Source organism: Hevea brasiliensis, chromosome 14 (assembly GCF_030052815.1).
Source record: "Hevea brasiliensis isolate MT/VB/25A 57/8 chromosome 14, ASM3005281v1, whole genome shotgun sequence".
Taxonomy (NCBI): Eukaryota; Viridiplantae; Streptophyta; class Magnoliopsida; order Malpighiales; family Euphorbiaceae; genus Hevea; species Hevea brasiliensis.
The window spans coordinates 91116532-91128021 of NC_079506.1; the positions used below are offsets into that span (position 1 = coordinate 91116532).

General features: G+C 31.3%; 1 long non-coding RNA gene across 1 annotated transcript; it reads right to left on the reverse strand.

The window, feature by feature from the left end:
- Positions 1-6684: 6684 nt before the first annotated feature.
- On the reverse strand, positions 6685-7856 carry LOC131173293 (uncharacterized). The gene is made up of 2 exons (XR_009143545.1): positions 7644-7856; positions 6685-7463 (listed from the first exon to the last, which is right to left on the reverse strand). It is a non-coding gene; the product is annotated as an uncharacterized LOC131173293 (long non-coding RNA).
- Between the last annotated feature and the right edge of the window lie 3634 nt (positions 7857-11490).

The following is an 11490-nucleotide window of genomic DNA, read 5'->3' on the forward strand; positions in this document are numbered from 1 at the left end:
ACCCTCCTCATCCACATCCCCTCCTGCATTCAACACTAAAGCCTTATTCACCTACCTTGAAAGGCTTAGTGATGATATATACTTTGTGGGTAGAAAGCTTGACACTGGTCTTGATACCCTCAAGGATCGTCATGATCACCTATTTGACCTTGTCATGGAAACTAGAGATAAGCAGAAAGAATTGAAGGAGATGATGAAGCAGCTCATGATCTTTCTGGGAATGCCACCTCCACCTCCATCACCTCCTCCAGCACCATCATTTCGATAGCAACCAGCAGCTACCAGCCCCTTAGCAACATCTTTGGACAAAGGCAAAACAATAGAACTAGATTAGTTTCTGTTTTACTTTAGTTCAAACTTGTAGGACCTTTTCTTTGTAAATATGTTCAAACAATTGTATTTTTTTTGAATTATGTTTGTTTGTTTTGAATTAGTTTGTTTTGAATTCTGTTTTTCTTAAAGTTTTATTGGATAGCTATTACATTAGTTTTCTTTGATTTTCATTGCACTTATTGCCCTTTTGTGCATATTTGTCCATACTCTGAATATATTTGCATGCTTTTACTGCTGGTTGTACATTTTCCCTTGCTCATCATCATGCAGCAGCTTTTGAATATACTGCACAAGCTGTGAATCCCCTATGCAAATATTCTGCATAGCCTGTGCAGTCCTTATTGCCACTCATGCAGAACCGCACAGCTTATGCACCCTACTTATGCACTTGTTCTGGACAACACTTTACTCTGCATAACCTGTGCAGCTTCTTATGCATCCCTTTATATCTTGAATTCTCCTCTGCTCCATACTAGGTAACTCTTTCTTTTTGCTCTTAATTTTCACTAATCCTGGTTATTCCCTTTGCTTTGAGTTTTGATATTGCATTGCTTGAGACATTGAGGACAATGTCTAATTTTGAGTTTGGGGGTGCACATTTTGATTTTTGCTTCATTTTTCACATTTTGAGTATAGAGCATCCCATCCCATTCCATTTACATATATTGTAAATATTTTACATATACATCCATACATACATATACATTACACATTTACACACACATTATACATCACTTAGAAATTGTACATATTGCACACAAATAGATTCCCTCCATTTAGTTAATGAATTACTCATTTTTAGGAATCATGCATCATGCATTAAAATCTTTTGCCAAATCCCTTGAGTATTGAAAAGCTGCCTATGAGAGTGATTTGACTCACCTTTTAGTTGGGTTTGTGGATTGAAAGTTTCCTAAGAGGTGCAAGGTTTTGAAGTGTCTATCCCTTGTCTGTATCTTCTTAGCCAAAAAGCCACCCAACTAGTCATTTGGAGATAGAAGTGTTTAGAGGGAGTTATTGGATATAAGGTAGTCAAATGATGTCTCACCAATCCTAGAACAAATTTTTTAAACCTTTCAAGGCGAAATACCAGCTTGTACTTGAAAAGAGAGATGATTAGGCATTCTTTGATTTAAACTTTTTCATTTTAAACCCTTTGGCCCTTTTCCTAATTAAAATTGACCCTTGCAAACCCCTTTGAGCCTTTTATCCCTAATTTTTTTTGAAATCCTTATTGTTACCTAGCCAATGAACCAAACACTCCAACCCTTTTCATGAGAATAATTATTTACAACATTAGGTACATATATAAAAATTAAAAAAAAAAGAGAAAAAAAAAAGAAAAAAAATACAATAAAAGGGAGAAGAAATGCTTGTCATTTTGTAAAAGTGCTAGTATATGTGCTTTTCACTATTGTCATACAAATTGAAAGAAATCCACCCAAAGTATTAAAAGAAATGAGTTTGGGGGTGGCAATTTTAGGGACAATCATCAAAAGAAAATGTAAGATACAAGTTTAAAGTATCAAAATGTCCCTCCATTTTTATGTGTTTTGTAAACTATGCTAGCACTTGACAATCCTCATTGTGTATTTCTCTCTCCCATATAAATATATAAAAAAAAAAAGAAAAAATATAATAAAATAAGAAGTGTACCTTATGTTTCAAAATTGAAAATATTCTCATGCTTTGACTTTTTACCCATCTTTCTTCTTAGCCTCATTTTGAACCCCATGGCCCCATTACACCCCTAAAAAGACCTTTGATCTCTTGATAGTACTTGCCACATTAGTGGAGATAGGAGTAGGGAATTTGCCTATGGGATTGGAAAATTATCTATTCATTCATTTAATTCCATCATTCTATATAGAGACACTTTGTCTATTGATTGTACTAGAATTCCTTTTGAGCATAACTTTCTCTTTTGATTGGTTGGTTTGGGGATTTTAAATGATAATTGACTTGATGGCTAAGCGGTGAAAGCTTGGATAAGCATTAGATTCTTTGCATTTTGAAGGATGGGTATATGGATTGTTGGTGTGGCTAAAGGTGTGTTAAGTCACTTTAATAGTTGATTTTCATAGCTCTTTGGATAAGGCACCCCTAAAAAATTTGCATTGCATTTTTAAGTTTGCTTGAGGACAAGCAAAAGCTTGAGTTTGGGGGTATTTGATGCATACATTTTGCATAGTCATTTAGGTCTAATTTCATAGCCATTTTATTTTATTATTAGTCATTTTTAGCCAATTTCATTAGTTATTTAGTTAGTTTTTCATAGTTGTCAATTTTGCATTAATTTGTAATTTTTACTTTGTTTTGTAGGAAAAATTGTGTTTTTGAAGGACTGAAGAGAAATTTTGCCATTAAGGAGTGACTTCTACAGCCAAAGATGTCAAAAACAAGTTTTCAAGCTGAAATATATATTGACCAAATTATGCATAACTTGCCGCATAAGCTATGCAGATTTGCATAAGGAGAAAAATCAATGTTCTAATACCTGCCGAATGGTGCATAAGGAGAGTGCATGGCTTATGCAGATTCACGCCTCCCTTATGCACTCTCACGGAATTGTGCATAACCTATGCGCCAAGTCATGCAGTTTCGCATAAGTGAACCAGAATAGCGCATAAGGGACTGCATAACTTATGCAGTCCACTTATGCAGTCCCACAAAGGTTTCATTAATGAGCTGGCAGAAGATTCCTTCAGAAAATTCCTCCTAAAACACACCATTTTAGGGCTCCATGTCAGAAAATTTCTATAAATAGTCTTATTTTCCATTTTAAAAAAAGGTGGAAGGAGCAGAAAAGGAAAGAAGGAAGAGCAAAAGGGCAGCTGAAGAGTCACATTCACCTTTCACACCATTTCCAATCAGATTTGGAGATTTCTTTCTTTTCTTACATTTTTCCTACATTTCTAGTGTTTAGTTTCTTGTTTCTTAGCTTAGATTAAAGCTTTATTTCCATTTACACTCACAATATCTTGTAAATATTATGGGTAGTGAGTAGTTTTATTTTGATTTTGGAGTAAGGGTTGTAATATTTGAGATATTTTGTGGATTTTGATTGGGTAATCCATATTTTGCAGTCTTAATGAGTTTTATTCATTTCTTGTGTGCTTAATGACATGCTTAGTGTAGGATTCCATTAAGTAATGTTCTTAATCCATGGTTGAGGCACCGAAAGGAGAAGGTCTTGTGATAGATAATCAAGAAATTGGACTTAATTAACTTAGATCTAGAAATAGACTAAGGATTAAGAGGATTCACAGATTAATTAAAGAACTTAATGGGTCTTAATTAATTCTAACTCCACGAAAGTAGGATTAGATTGATTAAGGCACTCTTTGTCTCACTCGAAAGGGTATTCAAAGGATTTAAGAATTAATCTCCTTAAAACCCGTAAGTTCCACAAGATTGGATAACCAATTTAAAATCTCAAAATAGCTCGAATATGAAATCTCGAACTCCGGAATCGCCTTTTCATAATTGTTAATTTTTAATTGAATTTAATTGCTTGCCATTTTAATTTTGCCATATTTCAACTTGCTTATTTCAAATTGATGCAATTTTAGTTTAATTAATACATTATTGGATAGATTATTAATTTTGCACATATAGATTTCATACTCAAATACCCATCAATTTATTACTTTAATTTCAAGAATAGTTCAATTTAGTCAACTTTTTATATCAAAAATTCAATCATTAACACAACTCCTCGTGGGAACGATATCTTTTTTATATTACTTGTACGACCCGTGCACTTGCGGTTGGGCCACATCAGTAGCCATCTACTTTTCGCACTCATACTCGATACCTTCTCACTCTCTGACCATTACAACTTTTACATAATTACATTGACCTTTTCTTCTTCAAACTTTGCAGGTTCAAGAAATATTTCATTTGCAACTTCAATGAGCAAGCCTATTGACAAATTGCTTGATGGACTTCTAGCTCCTGGATTCAATGAAGGATCTTGTTTAAACAGGTTTCAATCTCATTTATATTGCAAATCTTCACCCCAAAACAACCTTCATTTCTGATATCCAAGCTGCGGAGCTATGAAGATCTGCATAGAAGGCGTGGATCTTATACTAGATCCTACAATGGAGTTATAATATTGGTTACTAAATCTAGCCGTTTCAATAGTATTACAATGAGCAAGTACATTGTCTGGATAGCTTCCAATGGACTGGGGAACAGGATCATAAGCATGGATTCTGTACAAGGCAGAGGGTAATGATAATACCCCAGATCAGCCTTTCCAACCTGCATTTTCTATGGAGCCATGTTGTCCATGTTCCTCCCAAATATGATTGCAAGAAAAGGACTGAAGTTGATGCCAGTGATCTTTTTCCTTATTAAGGCATTGTGAGGACTGAGGATATGAGTTGGGGAGCAAAGATGGTTAATGATGATGATTAGTTGTAATTAAGTAGAAAAATTATTTCCTTGTAGTTTGTTAGTTAGGTGAGGTCGCCCGCTAAGCATTTTCATCTCTATCAATTAAAATGCAATTTAATTTAATTACAGTTTCTTTCTATTATTTATTTTTTGATTTTTGGTTTATTTGATTCCAATTAAGGCTTGAACTTGAGACCTGATATCGATGATTCACTGAATTAAAACCCATTGGTTTCTTGCTATTATTTCTTGTAGTTTGTTAGGTTAGTTTGCTTACAGAACTCAGAGCAGAACTTGTGCTTTAGAGAATTCAACTGTGTTGTTTTACCAGAAAGAGTCCATAATCCTTACATTGGTTAATTTCGCGTTTTTTACCAAATGAGTGGAATCAAAAAATAAAAAATACTAAAAAATGGTGAGTTTAAATATAATTACCTGCGGTGGAAGATGTTAGGACGGAACCCTAATTGTAATAGCATTTGAGAGTCTGAACGATATTTATAATAGCGTCCAAATTTTAAAAGGTAAAATGGAAACCGGATACTATAGCAGCATCCAGCTTTTATTTTAAATTTTTAATTATTTTATTTTATATTTTAAATAAAATATAAATATTATTTTAATAAATAATATTATAATAATTAATATTATATATTATAATTTTTTATTATAAAAAATTATTTTTTAATTTAAAATCAAATTAAATAAAAATAAATAAAAATTAAAATATAAAAATTTATTAAAATAAAAAAATTAAAAAAAATAGACGCTAGTAGCGTCTAGTTTTAATTTAAATTTTTAAATTTTTAAATTTTTTAATTTTATATTTTAAATAAAATATAAATATTATTTTAATAAATAATATTATAATAATTAATATTATAAATTATAACATTTTTATTATAAGAAATTATTTTTTAATTTAAAATTAAATAAAAAATTTAATTTAATTTAATTTTAAATTAAAAAATAATTTTTTATAACAAAAATGTTATAATTTATAATATTAATTATTATAATATTTTTATTAAAATAATATTTATATTTTATTTAAAATATAAAATTAAAAAATTAAAATTAAAATTCGATGCTACTTATTGTATAGTAGCGTTTATTTTTTAAAAAAAATTTTTTAATTATTTTATTTCAATAAATTTTTATATTTTAATTTTTATTTAATTTAATTTTAAATTAAAAAATAATTTTTTATAATAAAAATATTATAATATATAATATTAATTATTATAATATTTATTTATTAAAGTAATATTTATATTTTATTTAAAATATAAAATAAAATATTTAAAAAATTAAAATGAAAGCTGGACGCTACTTATAATAGCCTCCGGCTTTCATTTAAGATTTTAAAACTTGAACGCTGTTATAAATAGCGTCCGGACTCTCAAAACGCTATTATAATTAATATTTTATTCTAATATCTTTCACCTCAGCATAATTTATCCCATTTTGATAATTATATTCAAATTTACCCTTTTTTTGTTTTTTTTTTTCTATTCCACCCATTTGATAAAAAACTTGCTAATTTCTGGACTAAATACATTCAAGAAATATTACTCACATCTCCTTCATAAACAAGCAATATGTTGATATGCTTGCTTGTAATTCAAAAACACCAATTTTTAAGTTAAAAAAGGCCGAGATTGGTTAGTGCTGGCTTTAGAATTAAGCGTAAAAAATCATTTCACTTGTGATAATTACAGTGGGACTTCACAAAGAGAACTTTTTTTGGCCATCCAATTGTAGAAGAGGGCGTGGCTCAAATTCTTCCTTTTTTTGTCAAAAAATAAGCTTCAGAGGAGACAGTTTCCAATAAATTGTTTCCTTTAGATGGTGGGTACTTAATCAAAAACCCCAAAACCATATCATGAGAAACCTTTCAATAGTGGTCATATCTCCACTAAATATGCCATTGAGTGGCCAAAATCCTTACTAAAATACTTATTTATTAACACCGGAAAAATAAAGGGAAAAAAATAGATGTATGCAGAACATAATGAAGAAGAGAATTAACACAGTAACATAAAAACATATGTATAGGAGAGAAGAAAAAAAGTAGCAGCTGCAAGGGGAAAATCAAGAGCTCAACTCTGACTTCAGTGGCCAACACCAGGGCTTGGAACATCACCATACCTTCTATAGTAGTCATAATCTCCTTGTCCAGCTTCATCTCCTGAATCATCTTCCATGTCTACATGCTTTTCTGTTCCTCTTCTTTCAACCTGACAAGCAAGAGCACAATCCATGCCAATCCTGGTAGCCACTTTACATTGAAACATCAGAGACAAAAGAAGCACTAGTATCAGAAGAAGATCACTAGCCTTGGCCATTTTTTGAACTGGTATAATTCTTGATGCTAGTTAACTAGCTTTAGCTAGGGGAACCTTGTCTTGAAGGAGGTGAAGGTTACATAAATTTGAATTATTTATAAGGCACTATCATGCGGTGGCATGATTTTTAGAAAGGTAAAGTAGTTGTATATGATTTCATTCATGTAGGGTCATATAAATGAGCAGTGCGTAGCATTTATGAAGAAAGAATTATAAATTTTGGTGACTTTTTCTTTGACCTCAGTGCAGTATCTATTGTAATCAGGAAACATCTTGAACTTGAAGATGTTATTCGCATCATCATATTGCAATTACCGACTTTAGCTCAATAAAAAGACACTTTCAGTACATGGCAGAAATCTCTGGTCAAGATATAGCCTGCATGCAAATAAATCAAATTAAATTCCTTTGCGTGGCGAGTCACTGAACAAATAGATCTCACTTTTTAAAGCTGAGAAGTCAAATCATATTCAACGTTGAGATTGGTATGTCTATGCAGACTTATTTCCTTGCATCTATGACAAAATCATGTGCATGGTGCTGCCTTACATAAATTACCTTGAAGTTAGTACTCCATACAAATCACCTTGAATTTGAGGGCTATGGTATTGTAACTGATGAGATGTTATGAATGGGACTCTGGTCATGCATTTAGATATCTGAAATTTCTTGGAACTACAATACTCTCACAGTTGATAACTCTCATGGCACATGGGATTTCAGCTTTCTTGGCATGAAAGCTTAGAATTTCTTATTCTACCAACTTTCCAGATTTCCTATAAGAGAATTATTTCACACAAAATGGGTCCATTTTATAGGTAATAATAATGCAAGAATTGATGTTTATCTTCAATTCCATAGTTGCCTAAGCATCTACTTTTTCCCATTGATAAGATTTTTATTAATTAAAAAATCTGCCATTCTTGCTACTAGATAGAACCAGATTATAAGAAATGAAATCTTAAAAAAAAAAAGTATATGAACTGGGGTCAACATGTATTCATTTTGTCTTTAGAAAATGTCAATATCGATCTTGATGCTTTTTGCTTTTCTTTTCTTCTTCATGGAAAGCAATTATATTTTATAGCTTGTATTTATCATGAACTTTCGGCCATGCAGAGCAAACCAAACCCATTAGAACATTTCTGCTTTTTCATGGTGTGTATCTCTAACCGTGATGAGCAACTCTTTCTTTTCTCCACCAAACCATGCACGTGTCATCTAGTGCACTACCATTTTTCACCATCTTGCAATTTATTTGCATCATCCTTACGTATGGAGCATGCAAATTAATCCGTAAAAACATCAACATATTATTAATTGGCAAATTTGCATGTAATTATGGTTAAGTAGGAGAAAAAAAAAATTAACAATGCAGCAGATTAATAAGTGAATGTAAATAAATTATATTTATCTGTAAAATTCTCATCCATTTAATCTATAGTGCAATTTTAAAATCCTACGTGATGGGAAAGCATTTTCTTAATTAGCTAGGTTTATAATCTCAATATGTATATATTCTTGAAATTAAATTTTTTAATTAATCTTAAATAGTATTTTTTTTATATTTATTAAAGTAAGCAGAAAGAAACCAATGAGGTTGGTACAAGTATTAAAAAATTCTATATTTTTTAAATAAAGTCGATTATTTAATTTTTATGAATGAAAAAAAAAAATTCAGTTGGGAGCATTTTACCCCACAATGGGTCTCTTAAAAACAAGCAAGGGATTTGTCAAATATATAAATTCAATATTTTACATTAATAAGAGCAATACAATTTATTAAAGTTTTAGTCATTTTAAGTTTTTCTCTTTTTTCTTTTATAGGGGACAGAGAAAATGAGAATTAAATTTAATATTTATTGAGTGAGTAATATGCCTTTAATCGTTACATCAAGTTAGATAAATTTTTGTCTTACTAATTAAATTAAATTAGTTTGATTAAAAATATATGTAAATTTTGAAAGGATAGATATATCCAATAAGAAATGCAAATGAAATGATAATTATTAAAAAGGAAAATCAAGTCCTTACCCACTAACACAACCTTAATCCACTAGTCAATAATGGGGACCAATTGATGCTTGGATTTTGACAGCCAAATAAAATAAATATATATATTCCTACGAATATCACTGAAGTAGGTAAGAATGCTTTGCTAAGCCATGCATGATTTGGAAATCCACCATTTAATCCAGGCCTTCTTTCTCAGCATAGTCGTTAGCAATTGAATAGAATTTGAGTTTCAGTTGATTTCAGTTAATTAGGATACACTAAAGCTTAATCAAACCAGTCTTGAAGGATTTTGAGTCACTATTGATTTTGATTTGATTTTAATTTTTATTAAAATTAATTTTTAAAAAATTTTTAATTTAAAAATTAATTTAGTCAAATTTTCTTATTCAATTATGTTATATAGTCCTTTTCCAATTATGTTAATTTGCTTTTTTTTTTTTCATGTTAATTACTTTACTCACCATTACTTATTGTAACATTCCTAATTTTTAAATAATAATAATAATTATTATATATATATATATATATATATATATATATATATATATATATATATATATATATATATATATATATATATATATATATATTATTCTAACTTTGGTATTGTGGGCTTCGCGTATGTACTTTCATTTTGTAGAAATTCAATCGTCACTCGTATCTGCAATTTCGGGCCGAGCAGATAAGCTGCTAGAACCATTTCAGAACTGGGTCAAGATTATAGGCTATATTACTCAATTTTTGCCTTTGTACTGGGTTAGATTAAAATTTATAAAATATTCGTGGATGATAAGAAAATTATGATTCCTATTACAATAGCCTTGTAATATTGCTAAAGACTGCGGGACAGGTTTATAGAATTTTTAAAGTTAGTTTGGATAGTTTTTGAAAAATATTAGTTTTGAAGTCTTATAATTGAGTTGTCTGATGTTTTAATTATTGCTTGATTTGGAGGGCCCAAGAGGGGCCATATAATGATGATGAGATATGGGTTGAGTTTAGAAGTGTTATTTGAACCATTTTGCAGGTTGGGTAGGTCATAGGTATAAGGGAGACTCTGCCAGATTTTTAGCACAAACTAAGGTGTTTTTAGTTTTTTCTAAACTTGTATTGAGTCAAATATATTAAATAATTACAATGAAATTGTCAAGTGAGCCGGGACAGCTTTCCTCCTCCGCCCAGCCGTTACAGTGACCTCGGTTCAAGTTTGTGAGTAAAATTTTAATTTTAATTGTAATTTCGATATTATTATATGTTCAAGCATGCCCATGCATCACTTATAAATATGTATCTATGTAGTTAACTACTAGGCACGTTTTATATTGCATTCATAATTGTTGAAGTGCCATGGATGTTGTTTGTGGTAATTTGGAGTAGAGTGTGTGCGTGGCGTGTGTGTGGTATGGTATTGGATATGGACAGAGTGGGTAGACACGGCTTGAGAGACACTCGCTGGGACCTGGTCCTTCGGGGTAGACATGGCTTGAGAGACACTCGCTGGGACCCCGCATTTGGTTTATTAAGAGAAAGTCTGGCTTGAGAGACACTCGCTGGCAGAGGTTGGATTAAGAAGGCTGTATAGGGGATCAGCTCCCATATATGTATTGCTTGACAATGTTGGATGTGTGAGTGCTCCAAATTTCCTTTTTGCTGTTATGATATGAAAATTATGACAATGTTTCATTTCACTCCACAGGGTGCATTAGCCTTAGATAATTATAGAAATTATGATTAAAATTGGTATTTTACTTTCTGAGTTGAATGCTCACTCTTATTCATCTATTTTTCCAAGCTACAGGAGGATTATTTGTCGTGGCTAACATGTTCTTCTTCTTCGCAAGTCCATTAATAGTATTTAATGTTTTTTTATACAATTGAGTTAAATTTTAGACTCCGCATGTGTTAGAAGCACTTATTTTTATTTTAGGCATATATTATAAAAGTTATGTTGGACCTGTAAAATTATTAACTGTATACATGATGGGATTGGATGAGGGAGTTGAGCTCCTATTTGAGTTATGACATTTTGATTATGTGGAGGGTGAGTTGAGCTCCCCAATTTATTATATATTGTGTTTACAGGTCGGGCGAGTCAAAAACTCCCCGTTGAATGGTCCATTTTATAATCGGACTCTGTCCGGTTGAATTCTTGAAATTGAGCCCAAATGGGCCTTAGAGTTGGGTTAAGGAATAGTTAGGCTTACTACGGGCCTTGGGGGCTTTAGGCTGGCTCAGGTCCTAGTGTTGGTCCAGCCCATAGGTTGGGTCATGAAAAAAGTGATATCAGAGCTTAGGCTTTAGATTCATGGGAAAGTGTGCACCTAGAGTTGTCACATGCAGAGTATAGGATTCTGTTTCGTCTTTTTTCTATAATTCTTCGTTTCTAGAT